Genomic DNA, 21,353 nt, shown 5'->3' on the forward strand with positions numbered 1-21,353 from the left:
TTGGTTTTTCAAAAAGGTTTTGGTACCTCTTTGCTGGCTTCTGGTAGTGGCTGGGATCTTTTGTAGCTCAGATCTGCTACTGGGAGCAGTTTACATTTAACCCGAAGTATGCAATCTCATGCTGTTTCATCACAACCTGTTAATAGGGTTTCCTGCTTGAGCACCGTGGTTGGACTAGAAAGACCGCCAAGGTGCCTTCCAACACTGTTATTTTATTATTCTGTTAATTCGGATTGTGAATATCTGTTTCAGAGCTTCAGGTTTTCATCAGCTCCTGTGTCTGTCCCCATATTGAAACTAAACATTTTCATTTCCCAAGGAAACAGGGAAATAGTTCTCTATACAGATAGTCTTCAGCTTATGACCACAATTGGGACAGGAACTGTTGCTAAACCAGGAGGTGGTTAAGTGCATCGCACCCAATTTCACGACCTTTTTTTTTTTTGCTGCGGATCACTGCAGTAGCTAAGCAAATCCAGCTTCCCCCATTGACTCTGCTTATCAGAAGCCCCCTTGAAAGGTGGCAAATGGTGATCACATGACCCCAGGATGCTGCATCCATCATAAATACATGCCAATTGCCAAGCACCTGAATTTTGATCACGTGTGACAGATCAAGTGTGAGGACCAGTTATAAATCACTTTTTTCAGTGCTGTCCTAACTCTGAACAATTGTTAAATGAGTGGTCGTAAATCAAAGACTACCCGTATTATTATTATTATTATTATTATTATTATTATTATTATTATTATTATTATTATTATTATTATTATTATTATTTTATGTTTGCTCTCGACCGAGGAAGCCTGCGGCTGGCGTGGAACTGCCTGACTCCTGGTGCTGTGTGTGGCTGGCTGGGCGACGGGCTTTTTGCCTCCGGCTTTCAGCCCCCTGCATCGGGGTCCATCGATCTTCTATCCTGCGTCTCCTGCTCTCCCCGCTTTGCGTTTCCCGCCTTGAGAGGAACTCTGCTCTCCAACTTAACTATGGTTATCCTCAGGTTAATCCTGATAACTGCTGCTCTTCTTTTTCTCTCTCTATGGTCCCCACTGAAGCAAGAAGGTCTTGGACGAGCCTCTGTGAGAGGGCGGCTCGTATATGTTATCATCGATACCAACCAATTACCATCTGCTGCCTCCCTAGAGGTGAGAGATCTAGGGAGGTATGCCCTTTTGAGTTGGGCAATTGTCCATCCCATCGTAGATCTGGGCCCTTCGTGAGAGGGAGGTGCCTGTTCTATCCTGGAGTCATCTGACTGGTACCCAGCTCAGTGGCAGGGAGCTGGTGAATTGGACACTTTTGACTTTCAGCTTCCCAACTTTTGACTGATGGACTGCCTGACTGGACTCCCCCGGACTAATGGTTTTATCTTACTCCAGCACAGCCTTATTGGCGCTCAGGGGTGCCCCCCTCTCCTGGGTGCGACCCGCCTGCTTTTCCATCGTGCCTCCTGATGACGGACCCAATTATTGGGACCCCGAGAGATGGCTGGGCAGGGACAGGAGCCTCTCTTCCAAATTTAATAAGAGGCCCCTGGTGTGTTTTTTAGCTAAATGTTTTGAGGGGTTAGGGAGGGGGGTGGGCTCATCGGCTCGGTTGGAAACTAGGGGGGTTCCACCAACCGTTTCTCAGACCAGGTCAGGGACTGATCGCGCCGTGGTAGGGGCCGGGCTGGGGGTTTACGGGGCCCCGGAGCAGGGTGTGGGATTATCTATTCCCACGGCGGTTGGGAATGGCCGCAGGTGTAGGAACAGAGGGCCACATCAATACCCGGGGGTGCGTCCCCGCTGTCTTCAAGCGGTGATGCGCTCCGACCCTCTGATTTCAGCACGTGGTACCGGGAGCGAGGATGAGCAGCCACCTGAGCTCAGGCTCGTGTATTTTAATGCCAGGTCTGTAATGAATAAAGCACCTCTCATTCACGATCTGATTGAGGAGGAGCATGCGGACCTGGCTTGCATTACGGAGACCTGGTTGGGCCCAGAGGGCGGGGTCCCCCTGGTGGATCTTAGCCCATCAGGTTTCCAGGTGCTGCACCAGCCTAGGGCTCAAGGTAGGGGCGGTGGAGTGGCAGTTGTTGTGAGGGAGACCTTATGTCCGCGGGAGGCCACCATAGTCCAGATAGCCGGGTGTGAGTCCCTCCTCCTGAGATGTGGTCCCAGAGCTCACTTGGGCTTGCTGTTGGTGTATATTTCACCTAGACACGTGGCAGCAGCCCTGCCTGAGCTTCTCGATATCCTCTCAGGGTTGGTGGTTGAGTTCCCCAAACTTATAGTTTTGGGTGACTTCAACCTACCATCCCTGGGGGGATCATCTGAGTTAGCTCGGGAGTTCATGGCTTCCATGACGGCCATGGACCTGAAGCAGGTTATTCTGGGCCCAACTCACGGAGGGGGTCACACGCTCGATCTGGTTTTTCTATCTGGACGGTGGTTAGATGATCTTGGGGGGGGTTCTCCAATTAATTTACCCCTGTCATGGACCGATCATCATCTCCTGCGGATGGTCTTCCGTTTTGCCACTCCCTGTCGTGGGGTTGCTGAGCCAACAAGATGGTTCCGCCCTAGGCGCCTTATGGACCCTGAGCGGTTCCAAACGGCGCTTGGGCCCCCACCTGCCTCCTTTGCTCACAGCTCGGTCGATGCCCTGGTGGAAGCCTGGGAAAGGGCAGCCACAGAGGCACTCGACCAAGTTGTACCCATGCGGCCCTTGACCCGACGCAGATCCCAACGGGCCCCATGGTTCTCCATGGAGCTCCGCGAGATGAAGCGTCGGAGACGGAGCCTAGAGAGCTGTTGGAGGTCCAGCCGATCCGAACCCGACCGGTTACGACTAAGGTCGTTTACGAGAACTTATCTCGCAGCATTGAGGGTGGCTAGGTCTAACCACTTTGCCACCCTCATTGCGTCCGCAGAGAATCGCCCGGCCGCCCTGTTTAGGGTGACTCGCTCTCTCCTTAATCAGGAGGCGAGGGAGGAACCCTTGCAGGGTCGAGCCGAGGAGTTTAGTCGATTTCTGTCGGACAAAATCGCTCGGATCCGGACCGGTTTGGACTCCGACTGGGCAGAGTCTGTCGAAGAGGATACGGGCGGTCTTGTCGATTTAATCTGGGAAGAGTTCGATCCTGTGACCCCTGAAGAAGTGGACAAGATCATGGTGAAGCTGAGCTCCACCACGTGTTTGTTGGACCCGTGCCCCTCCTGGCTGACTTATGCAGCCCGGGATGGGACACGAGGCTGGCTCCAGGCAGTGATTACTGCTTCTTTGAGTCAGGGTAGTTTTCCCGCCGCCTTGAAGGAGGCGGTGGTGAGACCCCTCCTCAAGAAGCCGGCCTTGGACCCAGCAATTTTAAACAACTATCGTCCGGTCTCCAACCTTCGGTTTTTGGCGAGGGTTGTTGAGAGCGTGGTGGCGCATCAGCTCCCTTTGTTCTTGGAGGAAGCCGACTACCTAGACCCGTACCAATCGGGTTTCAGGCCCGGGTACAGCACGGAGACGGCATTGGTCGCGCTGGTGAATGATCTCTGGCGGGCTCGGGACAGGGGTTGTTCCTCTGTCCTAGTCCTTTTAGACCTCTCAGCGGCTTTTGATACCATCGACCATGGTATCCTGCTGCGACGTCTCAGGGGGTTAGGAGTGGGAGGCACGGTTCTCCAGTGGTTCTCCTCTTACCTCCTGGGACGTTCGCAGTCGGTGTTGGCAGGGGGGCAGAGATCGACCCTGAGACCTCTCATTTGTGGAGTTCCTCAGGGATCGGTTCTCTCGCCTCTCCTGTTCAACATCTATATGAAGCCGCTGGGTGAGATCATTCGTGGTTTTGGAGTTGGGTATCACCAATATGCTGATGATACCCAACTTTTTATTTCCACCCCAAACCACCCCAGCGATGCCCTCGACGTGATGTCCCGTTGCCTGGAGGCGGTCCGGGTCTGGATGGGGAGGAACAGGCTTCGACTCAACCCTGACAAGACTGAGTGGCTGTTCGTGCCGGCATCCCGGGAAATTCCGATTATCCCATCATTGGCCATGGGGGGTGAGCTATTACCCCCCGTAGATAGGGCTCGCAACTTGGGGGTCCTTCTAGATTCACAGCTCTCTTTGGAAGAGCATATTGGAGCTGTGACTAGGGGGGCCTTTGCCCAGGTTCGCCTGGTGCGCCAGTTGCGGCCCTATCTAGACCGGGATGCCTTGCGCACAGTCACTCATGCGCTCGTGACCTCTCGTCTAGACTACTGTAATGCTCTCTACATGGGGCTGCCCTTGAAGTCCACCCGGAGACTCCAGCTGGTGCAGAATGCAGCCGCGCGAGTTGTCTTGGGAGTTTCCCGATACTCCCATGTTACACCTCTGCTCCGCGAGCTGCATTGGCTACCGGTTGCTCTCCGGGTGAGGTTCAAGGTGTTAGTTATGACGTACAAAGCCCTTCATGGCATGGGTCCGGATTACCTACGGCAACACCTGCGACCGGCGTCAACGTCCCTCCGTCCAGTGCGCTCCCACAGAGAGGGCCTCCTCAGGGTGCCGCCGATCAAAGAATGCCGATTGGCGACCCCCAGGGGGAGAGCGTTCTCTGTGGGCGCGCCAGACCTTTGGAACAGCTTACCGGTTGAGCTCCGGACGGCCCCCGACCTTCGCTCCTTCCGGCGCGATCTTAAAACATTCTTTTTCGAACAAGCTGGCCTGGTCTGACGGGATGGGGTTGGGTTTTTTAAAATTAGTTTTTAACTTAATATGTATTGATTTTATGGGCATGATGTTTAATTGGTTTTTAATGGTTTTTTAATTTTTGTATCTGATTTTTATTCTGTATTGCCCTGTTCACCGCCCTGAGTCCTTCGGGAGAAGGGCGGTATAGAAATCAAATTATTAAATTAAATTAAATTAAATTATTATTATTATTATGCAACCTTTGGCAGGATGGATCAGCTGTTTTTACAGGACCTTTTGCCTCCTTTAAAGATATTCCAACTTTGGGATGGACATATCCATTTTCTTGCTGATACTTCTGTACTCCTCCTTTCCTTTCCTTTCCTTTCCTTTCCTTTCCTTCTTTCCTCTCCTTTCCTCTCCTCTCCTCTCCTCTCCTTTTCCACACAGCATCTGCAACACTTGTCTGAAATGATATAGGGGCTCCTGTATGAGCAGGGAGCTTTTCAACTTTTTCACCCATTGTACCACTTTTAGGATATGGCAACATCCGAGTACCACCAGTCGCCTAGCAAGGTGTCAAAAACTTGATGAACAAAAAAAAAAGAAAAAAAGTGATGAAGTACAGGTAGTCCTCGACTTACAACAGTTTGCTTAGTGACTGTTCGAAGTTACAGTGGCACTAAAAAAAGTGCCCCCCAAGCCACAGCCGAGCAAGACACCTGCCTGCCCACCTGGTGGCACTATTCCTCCTGTCCGAGGTTTACATTGTTGTGAGCATTTCTGTTGAGGATTGGCGGTGGGGATGGGGGGTTGTTTGGTTTTTATTCCCCCACCCCCCTCTGCTGGGTGGTTGCAGCAGGTTTTGGTCACTTCACATGACCCTGGGACACTGTGACCGTCATAAATGTGAATCAGTTGCCAAGCATCTGAATGTAAATCACAAGACCCTGGAGATGCTGCCACATTCCAGCTGATCGGCGCTTCTTCTGGGCTCAGCAGAAGTGCCAGGATCAGCGCCGAGCACCAGCTGGAGACTGGCGCTGATCCTGGCGCTTCCGCTGAGCCCCGACAGCCCTGCAGCTCCACCCATCTCTCGCTCAGGCTTGTGCGGTGCCGCCACCGGTTCAGCTCATTCCCCTCCCCCGCTACCACTTTTCTAGGATGGTCGCGTACCACCTGCCAGGTGCCAATGTACCACAGGTGGTACCCGTACCGCTGGTTGAAAAGCCCTAGAAGACCTCCAAGGTTCCTTCCAGCCGTATTGGGATACATAAACAAACACAAAATTAGAATTGGGAAGTTTAAAGAGGGAGGCTAGAATAGGAGGACCGTTTTTTAGCCGAGTCCTTCTAACAGCAGCAGCAGGAGAGCAGAACAGCTCAGAGAAACACAGAAAGCCCCCCTTCTCTGTTCATGATGCTCGACTTTTGCTGGCAGGGAACAAGGGAATGGGGAAGAAAAGGAGAAAAAATAGAAACAAGAGAATGAAAATTGCCAGGATTCCAGCTGCCTTTAATGAGGGAGCTCAAGCCCACGTTTTAGGAAAAAGGAAACCAGACTAATAAATTGAGGCAGGGAAGAAAAAGAAAAACCAAACTCTTGGAAGAAAAGCAGCGACAGAGGATTAGACCAAATACTGGAAGCCCTAACTTCTGAATACTTGTGGAAGAGAGGGGAGGCGACACACAAAAATGTTACCCCAGAGGGAAAACAAGACATAAATGTTGCAGAAAAAATGCGGGGGGGGGGGAGGAGAGAGCATAACTGCTCAGGGTTTTTAATGTTGGATTTCTACAGCCAGGTGGATTTTGCAGACCAAATTCATAAATCGGGGACTACATCCTGCTCTCATTAGCTCATGTAGCTTTCCTGCAGATTCTCTATAGACTTTCTGCCTCCTTCCAAGGTTATTGTTTCCCAAGTGTAATCGTTTGAACATGCACCCATTCAGAAAAGGAAAGGATCGTGCCGGCACCACGGAAAACCAAACCTGGTCCTCACTGAAATCGGCTTCAGTTTGTCTTCCATCGTTGTGCCTTCTTCCTTTGTGCTTCCCGATTTATATGTATGAGAGCTACAGGGAGATTGGAAAGGCTGTAGTAGGTGAGGTGGTGTGATTGCAAGTGTGTGTGTGTGTGTGTGTGTGTGTGTGTGTGCAGGCGCACACATGCTGCTACCCCTTAGAAGAACCCACAAGCCTGGTGGGTGACCTTGCAAACTGAGGCGACTGCCACACTTCCATGCAAGCGAAACATGTGCTTTTGGAGATAAATGTCTACTGACACATAGGCTATAAAATTAATTCACTCATGCAAGCACTCCTTTGAGAAATAGATATTGATATGGCCTTTAGACATTTACAGATGCATGTATTCATGACTGAACACGCGTACTCCGTCATGGCAGGAGAGCACCAGGCTGGTCAGACCCATGTCCGCTCAATCTAGCATTTCTGTTTCCAAAGATAATTAAGTCAAGCCAAATGCCAATGGGTACACCCTCTCTAGCCTTATAAAGTAAGCACCTCTTCTGATACTTTAAAAAGGTATGCGTGCTAGTCGTTTCCAACTCTAGGGGCCGGTGCTCATCTCCGTTTCAAAGCCAAAGAGCCAGCGCTTGTCCGAGGACGTCTCCGTGGTCATGACTAGACGCCAAAGGCGCATGGAACGCTGTTACCTTCCCACCATAGTGGTCCCTATTTTTCTACTTGCATTTTTACGTGCTTTCGAACTGCTAGGTCGGCAGAAGCTGGGACGAGTAACAGGCGCTCACTCTGCTATGCGGCGCTCGGGATTCGACCCGCCAAACTGCCGATCTTCTGATCGACAAGCTCAGCGTCCTAACCCACTGAGCCACCGCATCCCTTTCTGATACCTTAGTGACTGGTTAAAGTTAAGACGGACACCCCCACCCCCAAAAGCTACTTACAATCCAGTTCTGGAGATCCAGTGTCACCTACATATATCCCCAAAGTCACATGACCATGTTTTTGGCACTTGGCAGCCGGCTCTTTTTACGGCAGTTTGCAGTGTCTCATGGTCACATGATCACAATTTATGATGGTTTTGCCAGAAACCAGCATTTACTTCTGGTTTCTGGTAAAAACTGCTTCATAGTGAACAATGAATTTGCTTAACAACAGTTCCAAAAAAGTTCATAACATTGGGTCCGGTCTGGTCCTGCAGTGACTCATTTTACGACTGTCACTAATTAGAGTCATAACTCAAGAACTACCTGTACTGACTCTCTGTATGAACAATTCATCTAGCTCTTATGACCCATTGCCACTGCTAGAACTAAATGCTGTTAATTTGGTTTTAATTGCAAAATGCTGTTAATTTTAAAATTTTAATTTTAAAAATATATCATGTGCTACTCAATTATTTAGAAGTAAAATAAGAGTTGTGTGAAGGTCTTTCCTTTTTCAGATTAACTGCCAGTCAGCTTGGGGTGATCTCAAGTTCCAGTTTTTAACAAAAAATGAGGGTAGATTTCTACTCTTTTCTCTAGATGCGGTACATAAATCACAATTATGTCTCCCTTCGCCCTATTTATTAAGTATTGCTTTTGGTTGTCCCTGTCTTCATTAAATCACACTCAAATTCAAAGAATCAGCCTGCTTCTAGATCAAAGATCTACGGCTAAAAACTCTTTCCTTGTCATGTGCAAACATTCCACGAACATGTAATCCTGTCTTATACAATGTTCACCAGATCCATTTACTGGTTTGTCATACGAACATTTCAAAAAACATAAAAGCTTATTTCCAGGTTCCTAGGTACAAGGCAAGCATGAAAAGTTATAGTAGTATAAGTAAAATTAAATATACGCATCCCTGAAAGTAAGGATTCTAATTTGCATACGTTGTTGTTGTTAGTTGCAAAGTCGTGTCCGACCCATCACGACCCCATGGACAACGTTCCTCCAGGCCTTCCTGTCCTCTGCCGTCTTCTGGAGTCCATTTAGGCTCACGCCTACTGCTTCAGTGACTCCATCCAGCCACCTCATTCTCTGTCGTCCCCTTCTTCTCTTACCCTCAACCTTTCCCACCATTAGGCTCTTCTCTAGTGAGTCCTTCCTTCTCATAAGGTGGCCAAAGTATTTGAGTTTCATCTTCAGGATCTGGCCTTCTAAAGAGCAGTCAGGGTTGATCTCCTCTAGGACTGACCGGTTTGATCGCCTTGCAGTCCAAGGGACTCGCAGGAGTCTTCTCCAGCACCACAGTTCAAAGGCCTCAATTCTTTGGCGCTCAGCCTTTCTTATGGTCCAACTTTCACAGCCATACATTGCAACTGGGAAAACCATGTCTTGACTGTACACACTTTTGTTGGCAGGGTGATGTCTCTGCTTTTTAGTGTGCTGTCTAGATTTGCCATGGTTTTCCTCCCCAGGAGCAAGCGTCTTTTAATTTCTTGGCTGTAGTCCCCATCTGCACTGATCTTGGAGCCCAAGAAAATAAAATCTGTCACTACCTCCATTTCTTCCCCATCTATTTTCCATGAATTGAGAGGGTCAGATGCCATGATCTTGGTTTTCTTAATTGCATATTTCTTAATTTGCATATACTTTCAAACATAAATACTAGACAAGGATTTAATCGAAGGACTTCAGTGTGCACCATTTTACAGGCTCCTGTTCACCATCTCCCTCTTTTTCTCTCTAGCCCCAGTAAGTGAATTTGTAGGAACAATATGTTCTTTGTTGATGAGGGAACATTGTGTTGCAAAAGATGTACAGTATTGTAATTTGGTTCCTCCCTCCAGTATCACTCTTAACACAATTATAATGTCCACATCCAGAGAAAACCAACAGGGAAAGACGCAATGGCCAATAATCTAAACAAACGGTATTATTTCCAGTTGACAAGAGAAAGTGATTTGAACAGTACACCCACTTACCAGGATCAATCTCGTTGCTGGTGCACATTTTGCTTTCTTCTACTCCTACAGGAAGCGAAGATCTTGCAATCCAACCAAGCTGCAGGCCAATTCTCTGGAATATCCCAAGAAACCCCAAAAGCTTCAGTGATTCAGTGTTACTTTTTCTGTCCAGAAAAGTGTGTGTCTTCAAGGGGAAAAAAACACAGGTATTTAAAAGGCACTTTTCTCTGTCAGTCAATCTTCCCAGCTGGAAGGAGGAACGATTTGAAGCAGATTTGAAGAGCGCCTGGCATCTCAGCATGGTTTGGCTCCATCAACTCCTCACCGTTGTGGTTCCCAACCTCTTTTCCTTTAACTGCAGAAAAGTCACCAGAGTCTTGATCTGGCTCTCATTTAGCAGGCTCCTTTACTCCCTTTTATTTTTATTCCTCGCACTACCAATTGTCACTAATATTTCCTCCGAGATATTGTATGTGGCAATTGACACCCCCTTTTATTGCTCTTCCACAAGCAGCATGTGGTGCCGTTTGGCCTCAAAGGTCTCTGTGGTACAGAACACGGAAGAAAATGGTTCATTTATTCCTCCCAGCCACCCTTAATGATGTCGCCATGGCCATTGGCCGTGGCTGCCTGGGTAAAATTAATGTTTCCCTGCTTTTTAAACCCTTTGTTAATTGCTTTCCTGGATGTGCTCTGCTCCGCATGAATGAGACCAAAACAACTATTGTGCTCGGAGATCTTTGGATTTCCTGCAAGAGTAATGAGAAGAACCCAGTGGGTTTCACAGGGAGAAAAATCCACATGGCTAAGGCAGATCCAGCAGCCTAATTGAAAACCAGAGGGTTAGACCCGGGATCTTCTGGGGCAGGAAACAGATGGGCTTCTTCAGTGGAGGGGAGTGGAATAGAGTATCCTACTGACTGATTCACAAAGGAGGGGCTTACCTCCCTTTTGAACATTTGTTCTACCCGAATGCTTGCTACCAGCTCTATTACGAAAGAAGAAGACGGACACTGCCCAGGTTCTCTCAAGCCGCCTTGTTGAAAAGGGAGGCCCTACACAAGACAGCTATAGGCCTGGTGCCCTAGCTCAGGGCTTTTCAACCAGTGGTACGGGTACCACCTGTGGTACATTGGCACCTGGCAGGTGGTACGCGACCATCCTAGAAAAGTGGTAGTGGGGGAGGGGACTGGCAGCACTGCACAAGCCTGAGCAAGAGACAGCTGGAGCTGCACGGCTGTCAGGGCCCAGAAGAAGCGCCAATCAGCTGGAAAGCAGCACATCTGCTGAGCCCAGAAGAAGCGCCGATCAGCTGGAATGTTGCAGCATCTCCAGCTTGTGACTTACATTCAGATGCTTGGCAACTGATTCATATTTATGACGGTCACAGTGTCCCAGGGTCATGTAAAGTGACCAAAACCTGCTGCAACCATCCAGAAAATAGGGGGAATAAAAACCAAACACCCACCCCACCCCACCCCCACTGCCAATCCTCAACAGAAATGCTCACAACAATGAAAACCTCAGACAAGGAGGAAGAGTGCCGCCAGGCGGGCAGGCAGGTGTCTTGCTCGGCTGTGGCTTGGGGGGGCACTTTTTCAGTGCCATTGTAACTTTGAACAGTCACTAAGCGAACTGTTGTAAGTCAAGGACTACCTGTACTTCACTTTTTTCCTTTTTTTTTTGTTCATCAAGTTTTGGACACCTTGCTAGGCGACTGGTGGTCCTCGGATGTTGCCCTATCCTAAAAGTGGTACAGTGGGTGAAAAGATTGAAAAGGCCTGCCCTAGCTCAGGTTTTAAAGATGGGACACCAGGCTGAAATGTCAGATATGGGCAACACTGCCAACTCAGTACTAGTAAAAGAGCTTTCCAAAGGAAGAAAGTTTTAACATGCAGGATATGTTAGAGGCTTCAAGGTCTCTCTCTCTCTCAAAAAAAGGAAAAATCTGGTACCTCCCACATGTCTTAGATTACGCCTCCTATAAACACCAGTCTGCATGATTATGAGATCTGTAGTCCAAAGCATGGAGAAGACCAGACTGGCTACTCTACAGAGTCTCTATTAGCGTCGAACAGGTCGTCCTTGACATATGACTGCAGTGGAGCCTGCACATTATGGTTTTATATCATGAGTCCTAAACTGACTGTCCTGATTTTACAAACTTTTTTGCAGCAGTCGTAAAATGAACACGGAGGTCGTTAAACAATTTTTTGCTATAGCGCAGGTATTGTGAAAGATAGAAGTAATGTAAAATATGGTCACATGACCATGGGTTGCAGACAGACGTAAATGTGGTCATATTGTCGAGCGCCCAAAGTGCAGTCATATGACCATGTGTGTGGGGGGGGGGGGGGAACCATCAGAATTTCACAACCAGGTCATAACTCCCTTGTTCCAGGTAAGTCATAACTTCAAATAGTTGCTAAGTGACTGATTATAAGTTCAGGACTTACCTGCAATAAGTAAACAAAGTAATGATATGGTTGGATTACTTCCCCAAATATAGAACACATAGGGGTCAGTTATGACACTTTTTAGTGAAGTGTGTCAAGGCACATGATCAAAGATAAAATTTCTCCAGAATGTATATGGGTCAATATAAAAGAGAAAAAAAGTGACATTGCCATAGGTGTATATTATAGGCCATGCAACCAATCAGAGGAAATAGATGAACTCTGCCAACCAGTTAACAAATGTATCTAGGAAGCATACCATGGTAGTAATGGGAGACTTCAACTATCCAGATATCAACTGGGAGACAAACTCTGCGAGCAGGAGATCAAACAGATTCCTAATCAACCTAGATGACAACTTTGTCATCCAAAAGGTGGAGAAGGGAACTAGATGTAAAGCTATACTGGACTTAATTCTTACTAATAGAGAAGAAGTGATAGAGGGAGTTGAAGTTGCCAGAACCTTGGGTGAAAGTGACCACGTCATACTGGAATTTAATATAATGCAAATAGTAGCAATAGTAAACAATCCAACCAGTGTCTTAAACTTCAAAAGAGCCAATTTTAACAAACTCAGAGAGAACCTAGGAAAGATTCCATGGATGAAAATCCTAAAGGGGAAAACGACCCAAGAAGCGTGGGGAACTCTGAAAATGTGATCATAAAAGCCCAAACCAGCACAATACCACTGAAAAAGAAAAACAAGAAATTCAAGAAGAAACCAGCATGGCTGCACAAAGATCTCTCTGACAAACTGAAAGACAAAAAGGACAAACACAAAAAATGTAATGAGGGGCACATAACCAAGGCCGATTATCAGCAGACAGCCAGAACATGCAAAGATGAAGGAAAGCAAAGGCTCAGTATGAACAAAGACTTGCAACAGAAATCAAGAATAATAATAAAAAGTTTCTTCCAACATATTAACAACAAGAAAAACGTTAAGGAAACTGTAGGTCCACTATATAGAGAGGATGGCAAGGAAATAACAGACAACAGGGAGAAAGCAGAGCTGCTTAACTCATTCTTTGCATCAGTCTTCACACACACACACAAAAACCCCTACAGCCCAACATGAAACAAGAATTAAAATAAGCAGGAAAATGGTAAGAGATCACCTATCCAACCTTGACAAATATAAATCACCGGGACCTGACAGACTACATCCCAGAGTTCTGAAGGAGCTGGCAGATGTTATCTCAGAACCACTACACCATATCTTTCAAAAATCCTGGAGCATCGGGGAAATACCAGAGGATTGGAAAAGGGCTGATCTGTTTCCCATCTTCAAGAAAGGAAAAAAAAAGAGAGAGAGAGAGACACCCAGGGAACTACAGACCAATCAGTTTAACATCAATACCTGGGAAGATCTTAGAAAAGATGATCAAAAAAGAGATTTCCAAACAACTAGAAGCAAACAAAGTTATAACTAGTAGCCAGCACAGGTTGTTAAAAACAGATCATGCCAAACCAATCTTACTTCATTCTTTGATAAAGTAACTAAACTAGTAGACCAGCAAAATGCTGTGGACGTACTATACTTAGATTTCAGTAAGGCATTTGATAAAGTAGACCACAACCTACTCCTTAGTAAGCTAGAAAAAGGTGGAATAAACATCACCACCAGATGGATCTGTAGCTGGCTAGCAAACCGTACTCAACGAGTAGTCCTCAATGGCACTACATCCACATGGAGAGAGGTAAACAGTGGGGTACCACAAGGTTCCATCTTAGGCCCAGTATTCTTCAATATCTTCATCACTTACTTAGATGAGGGAATTGAAGGGGAACTCATCAAATTTGCAGATGACACTAAAGTGGCAGGAATATCCAACGCCCCTGAAGACAAACTCAAGATCCAAAAAGATCTTGACAAACTTGAACAATGGGCCCTATCCAACAAAACGAGTTTCAGTGTGGAGAAAAGCAAAGTTTTAAATTTAGGCAGGAAAAAATCAAAGGTACAAATACAGATTAGGCGAGACTGGCTTAAAAACAGCAACTGTGAGAAGGACCTTGGAGTCCTAGTGGATGATCACTTGACTATGAGCCAGCAGTGTGCAGCAGCAGCCAAAAAAGCTAATACAGTCTTGGGTTGTATAAACAGAGGCATAGAATCAAGATACATGAAGTAGTAATACTGCTTTATAAAACCCTAGTAAGACCACACCTGGAATACTGCAGCCAACTTGGGTCACCATATCACAAAAAAGATGTTGAGAGTTTGGAAAAAAATTCAGAGAAGAGGAACTAAGATGATCAAAGGCCTGGAGACTAAAACATACAAAGAACAGCTGCAGGACTTGGGTTTGGCTAGTCTAAAAAAAAGAAGAAATAGGGGAGACATGATAGCAGTGTTCCAGTATTTGAGGGGCTGCCACAAAGAAGAGGGGGTCACGTTATTCTGCAAAGCACCAGAGGGCAGGACAAGAAACAATGGTTGGAAACTGATCAAAGACAGAAGCAACCTGGAATTAAGGAGAAACATCCTGATAGTGAGGACAATTAACCAGTGGAACAGTTGCCTCCAGAAATCATGGGCACTCCATCACTGGATATTTTTAAGAAGAGGCTAGACCAGGGGTCAGCAACCTGAAACAGTGAAAGAGCCACTCGGAACTGGTTCCCTCACAAAAGGAAAAACTGGGAGCTGCAAAAAAATGTGTGCACATGTGCATACATGCGTGCATGCGCAAAACAGGGTTTGACTAAAGAGTGGAGCCAAGGCGAGATATGCACTTACCCTGCATATTTGAATTGATTGGTTGAACTTTTTTAGTCCCACTTTTTTTTTTTTGGACTGCACATGGCAGAGGACTGGGAGCCGCAGGAGATGGCTGAAAGAGCCGCAAGCGGCTCCGGAGCCGCAGGTTGCAGACCTGTGGGCTAGACAGTCACTTGTCTGAGATGGTAGAGGTGCTCTTGCTTGAGCAGGGGGTTGGACTAGAAGATCTCCAAGGTCCCTTCCAGCTTCCATTCCATTCTATTCAGGCCCAGGTCAAGTTCAGACAAGCTGCAGACTTGACATGGAAACTAGAAATAAGCAGTGAATTTAGAGAATGCCCTATTTCAGTTACCAGACAGCTAATAATTATAGAAATGTGCAGAAATTGTCTTGTTTTTCTGATTTACTTGCCAACCTCTTCAGCTTGAGCTTACCTAGAAAATCTTTAAGCATCTTCCCATCCACTCCTTAACTGGTATGTGAGTTATGTTCCCCTGCCTGCATTTGAAGTGCTTAAGTACATTCACGCACACATTTGCAGTGGAACTACTGGAAGAAACTAGAGACCAATTTTGAGGTTGAACTGCCCTCTGTTGCCCACAGCAGAGACTGCAAATGCAAGGGGGGGGGGAATCACTTTTAATTATTGGAGAGAGAGGAGGAGCAAATGTAGATCTTTGATGGAGTGCATCAAGATTCTCTCCTAAGCAAAAATTGCTTCACGTTCAATGCTAGGTAATACATTTCTCTGAGGTACATATGTAATTGTCATAGGATTATCGCAAATACATGCAGTTTACATATAAATACATATAGATATACAGTATGCAGTTTACAGAAATACACATGTTCATACGTGGGGGGGGGGAGCTTGAACATTTGCAACTTGGTAGACAGTGTGTTGCATGCATCTGGGTCATCACGTATGTAGAAAGATTCTGGGATGTGAAGTTAAACAGCCCCTAGAAAATACTGCTAACCGCCAAGCTTATAATGAGCACAATCTTACAAGGTGATGTGGATGTTACCTGGAGTTTGTAAACAGGTAAATGGAAAACAAACCAAGGCGAAGGGACTGGAAAAGGTAAATTTATTTTCCAGTACCAAAAAGATAGTACTGAATACTGCTCAAACTATTGAACAATTGCACCATTTTACATACCTATGATAGTGCTGAAGATTTTACAATCTAGACTTCAGTAAATAAATGGAATTAGAGAAGCAGGAGCACCTCAGATGACACTGTTCATTCCTGATGGATAATAGAAGAGATTTTTATTCTGTTTCTGCTCCATTGATTGTACAATGTCTGTTGACTGTACAGATCACAATAAGCTGTGGATAGGTTTAAAATACATGGGTGCCCCAGCCTACCTTGTTGTTGTTGTTGTTAGCTGCGAAGTCGTGTACGATCCATCGCGACCCTATGGACAACGTTCCTCCAGGCCTTCCTGTCCTCTACCATCTTCTGGAGTCCATTTAAGCTCATGCCTACTGCTTCAGGGACTCCATCCAGCCACCTCATTCTCTGTCGTCCCCTTCTTCTCTTGCCCTCAACCTTTCCCAGCATTAGGCTCTTCTCCAGTGAGTCCTTCCTTCTCATTAGGTGGCCAAAGTATTTGAGTTTTAGCTTCAGGATCTGGCCTTCTAAAGAGCAGTCAGGGTTGATCTCCTCTAGGACTGACCGGTTTGATCGCCTTGCAGTCCAAGGGACTCGCAGGAGTCTTCTCCAGCACCATAGCTCAAAGGCCTCAATTCTTTGGCGCTCGGCCTTTCTTATGGTCCAACTTTCACAGCCATACATTGCAACTGGGAAGACCATAGCCTTGACTATGCGAGCTTTGGTTGGCAGGGTGATGTCTCTGCTTTTTAGTGTGCTGTCTAGATTTGTCATGGCTTTCCTCCCGAGGAGCAAGCGTCTTTTAATTTCTTGGCTACAGTCCCCATCTGCAGTGATCTTGGAGCCCAAGAAAATAAAATCTGTCACTACCTCCATTTCTTCCCCATCTATTTGCCAGGAATTGAGAGGGCCGGATGCCATGATCTTGGTTTTCTTAATGTTAAGTTTCAACCCAAGTTTTGCACTCTCCTTCTTCACCCGCAACAAGAGGCTCTTATCTACCTTATCTCCCCATTAAAGAATTTGTACAATGATCAGGAAACAACAGTTAGAATGGAACGGTTACAGATAGTCCTCGACTTACGATCATAATAAGGACCAGAATTTCCATTTCTAAGCAATGCAGTTATTAAGTGAGTCGTGGCCAATTTTACAACCTTATTTGCCACGGATATGAAGCAAATCACTGCAGTTGTTAAGTGAATCTAGTTTATATTGACTTGGCTTGTCAGAAGCTAGCTGGGAAAGTCACAAATGGCAATCACATAACCCTGGGACACTGCAACCATTGTAACAACATAGCAAATAACAGAATGACAAAGGGAACTTGGAGGTCTTCTAGTCCAACCCTGTGGTCAGGCAGGAAACCCTATACCATTTCAGAAAAATAGTCATCCAATCTCTTTTTAAAAGCCTCCAGGGTTGGAACATCCACAACTTCTGAAGGCAAGTCATTCCATTGGTTGATTGTTCTCACTGACAGAAAATTTCTCCTTAGTTCTAGGTTGCTTCTCTCCTTAATTAGTTTCCATCCATTGCTTCTTGTTCTGCCTTCAGGTGCTTTGGAGAATAGCTTGACTCCCTCTTCTTTGTGGCCGCCCCTGAGATACTGGAACGTTGCTATCATGTCACCCCTCGTCCTTCTCTTCATTAAACTAGACATACCCAATTCCTACAACCGTTCTTCATGTTTTAGCCTCAAGTCCCCTAATCAACTTTGTTGCTCAGTTGCCAAGCACCTGAATTTTGATTATGTGACCATGGGGATGCTACAATCGTCATAAGTGCAAGGACCAGTTGTAAGTCAATTTTTTCAGTGCTGTTGTAATTTCAAAAGGTCACTAAACAAATGGTCTACCTGTAAATGGGAAAGAAGTGCACCTTATACAATCTCTTTATTTATTTAAGTTACATGCATAATATATACAGAGATGTTGGACTGAAAGAATAGAAATTGGAACTAAAATTGTTGGGAGAAACATTCACAGCATGAGATACCTCGATTATACCAGTTTGATGGCTGGAAGCCAAGAATACAAGGAATCTCTTTTTGAAGGTGAAGAAGAAAGTGAAAAAATTGGTTGAATGCTGAAATTAAAGAAACCTAAACTGGTATGAAAAGGCAACATCAATGCAATAAACAGGTGGAAAAGAAACTGAAGTAGCAACAGATGTTTACCTTCCCAGGCTCAAAATTTCACAAGGATGAGGGCTGTCTAGCTTTTAATTAAAACAGATGTCTGTTACTCAGAAGAAAAGTGATAACAGATCTGGACAAAATATTATACTTCAGAACCATCACACTGAGAACAAAGTTTATGGCGCCAAACCTGTGGCTGTAACATACGGCTGCGGAAGTTGGACCCGCTCAAGAACTGAACAACAACAAAAAATGGACGTCTTTGAATTGCAATGCTGGAGAAAACTGTCGAGAATACCTTGCACCACAAGAACATATTGTTCAATTTTAGATGAAGGAACAACCAGGCCACTCATCACTGGAAACACCAACAATGAAGTTAAAGCTGAAAAATTTCGCACACATAATGCAAAGGTAGGAGTGACTGGAAAAAAACAACAACCCTGGTGCTTGGAAAAATCCAAAGCAATAAAAAAGAGGTCAGAAGACAAGATGGTGGCTAGATTCAGGGCTTTTTTTCTCATTGAACGCTCAGAACGGAGTTCCGGCACCTTTTTTGGATGGAACCTTGTAGGGTAGGCAAGGCGGGTTGTATAACATGTGTGAGTTCCAGCACCTTTTTCTTTTACAAAAAAAGCACTGGCTAGATTCCATCATGTTTGACTCAATCAAGATCTTATAGAACTCAAGAGGACTGAGGGTATCCTGACAAGCAGGGCTTTTTTTGTCATAGAACGCTCAGAACGGAGTTCCGGCACCTTTTTTGGATGGAACCTTGTAGGATAGGCAAGGCAGGTTGTATGACATGCGTGAGTTCCGGCACCTTTTTCTTTTACAAAAAAAGCACTGCTGACAAGTATCATCTTCCAAGGCCATAAAGAGTCAGAAATGGCTAAAGCACCACAAAGAATAATCCTATATGATAGTGTGCAAAAAGGAGTGAATGAAATCAGGATGATTTCCATACAGAAGCGCTTTCCTTATGTGATCTTCTTAAAAGAGAAATGGCCTTTAAAAGCACTTATACTTGATCCTCCTTGTTCCCATTAAGTACACTATTTTTGGAATAGTTTCTTAAACAGAATGCTCCTTTATTCTACCTACCTCCTTCCCCCCCCCCAGACTCTTTCAATTCTTCTTTATCACAGGTTTTTCAGTTCATGAGCAGCTCTCCCAACTGAAAGGCTACATTCAAATTTTTCACTGAGAGAAGTGACTGGCCCATGTTTAGATTTAAGCCCAAGCGAGCACCAGGTTTGGCACAAGGGGGATCTGGTTAGGTTGATAGCACCACAACTTCTTACATTCAATCCCTTTCCTAAATAAGAAGAAAGTATCTCATTTAAATATTTCACTGGAAACAAGAAACAAACAGCTTCAAGTATAGGTAAATGTCAAAATGGTGTCCTGAAAAGTTTCTACCCTGCAGAATATCTAGACAGCCTGTGGTGTAGAGCAGTGTTTCTCAACTTTAGGTACTTGGCTGGCTAGGAAATTCTGGAAGTTCAAGTCCACACATCTTAAAGTTCCCAAGGTTGACAAACACTGGACCACAGAGCTGTCAGGAGAAATGAAGAGGTTAAACTTCCACATCAGGAATATTCATGTAGTAATGGGAACACTTATAAAAGCTTTAAGCCCCGATATACAATTGGTGGACACTAGCAAAAAGAACCTTTTCCTTTTCTCCTAAAAACTGATGTGAATTGCAGCTTTGTGAACATGTACTGAGATTCAAGACTCACGGACTTCCTTGAGGGTACGGAAGTAGATCAAGGACTAATACATACAAAGGACTTCCAGATTCATCACTGTTGTGTCTTTTCTACCGATCAACAAAAGACCCTAGAATTAAGGGTAGGGGTTTTTTTTCTGCTGCTTGCCTTGTGGTTGTTGTTGTTAGTTGCGAAGTCGTGTCCGACCCATCGCGACCCCATGGACAACATTCTTCCAGGCCTTCCTGTCCTCTACCATCTTCTGGAGTCCATTTAAGCTCACGCCTACTGCTTCAGGGACTCCATCCAGCCACCTCATTCTCTGTCGTCCCCTCCTTCTATTGCCCTCAACCTTTCCCAGCATTAGGCTCTTCTCCAGTGAGTCCTTCCTTCTCATTAGGTGGCCAAAGTATTTGAGTTTCAACTTCAGGATCTGGCCTTCTAAAGAGCAGTCAGGGTTGATCTCCTCTAGGACTGACCGGTTTGATCGCCTTGCAGTCCAAGGGACTCACAGGAGTCTTCTCCAGCACCATAGTTCAAAGGCCTCAATTCTTTGGCGCTCAGCCTTTCTTATGGTCCAGCTTTCACAGCCATACATTGCAACTGGGAAGACCATAGTCTTGACTATACGCACTTTTGTTGGCAGGGTGATATCTCTGCTTTTTAGTGTGCTGTCCAGATTTGCCATGGCTTTCCTCCCCAGGAGCAAACGTCTTTTAGTTTCTTGGTTGCAGACCGTCTGCGGTGATCTTGGAGCCCAGGAAAATAAAATCTGCTTGCCTTACTAAAGCTTATAGAAGGACTAGAGTGAGACAATAGTACGTTTGGGCAGAGGGTCCCCTCAATTAAACTAGGTCACCTTGTGGGACCGAGGAGGCCTATCTTCTCCGTCGCTGCCCCGTTGTTTGGAACAGCCTCTCCCCAAAAGATGTGCAAGGCCCACCATCTCCTGAGGTTCCAGGAAACCCTTAAAACCTGGCTTTGCTCCCAGGCTTGAGGTGTCTGTAGAGCTCCTGCGGTGCTTTTATTGTTAATGGTTGTTTTTAGTTCTGACTGCCATGTTTTTTTAAACTGTTTTTTATTTATCAGAGTTGTACTATGTCTTTGGATATTTTATCCTGTCCCACCTTTATCTCTTTGTAAGTAACTAAAGGTGCTGACCATACCCTAAACTCTTTCCTCCTCTTATTTTCCCCAAAACAGCAATCCTATGGAGGTGGGTTGGGCTGAGAGAATGACTGGCCCAAGGTAATCCAGCTGGCTTTGATACTTAAGGTTGGACTAGAACTCACGTTCTCCTGGTTTCTAGGCTAGCACCTTAACTAGTACATCACACTGGTTCTTTTTATTGTATATTTGGATACTATAAGACTACCCAGAATTTTCAGGAGCGGGTGGCTGAGAATGACTGTTTGAATGTCCACTCACATCCCCTGCAACTTCTTTGCGTTGCTCCCGCTTTTTTCAGGAGGTAGCCCTTATGTCTTGCTTACGTATTTATTATTTACTCATTAATTAGATTTTTATCTCACCTTTATTATTTTTTATAAGTAACTCAAAGCATCAAACATACTTAATACTGCTCCCTCTCCCTATTTTCCCCATAACAACCACTCTATGGGGTGGGGTGGGCTCAGAGTTACCAGCCTGATGTCATCCAGTTGGC

This window comes from Vipera berus (genome assembly GCF_964194415.1).
Source record: "Vipera berus genome assembly, chromosome: W".
Lineage (NCBI taxonomy): Eukaryota > Metazoa > Chordata > Lepidosauria > Squamata > Viperidae > Vipera > Vipera berus.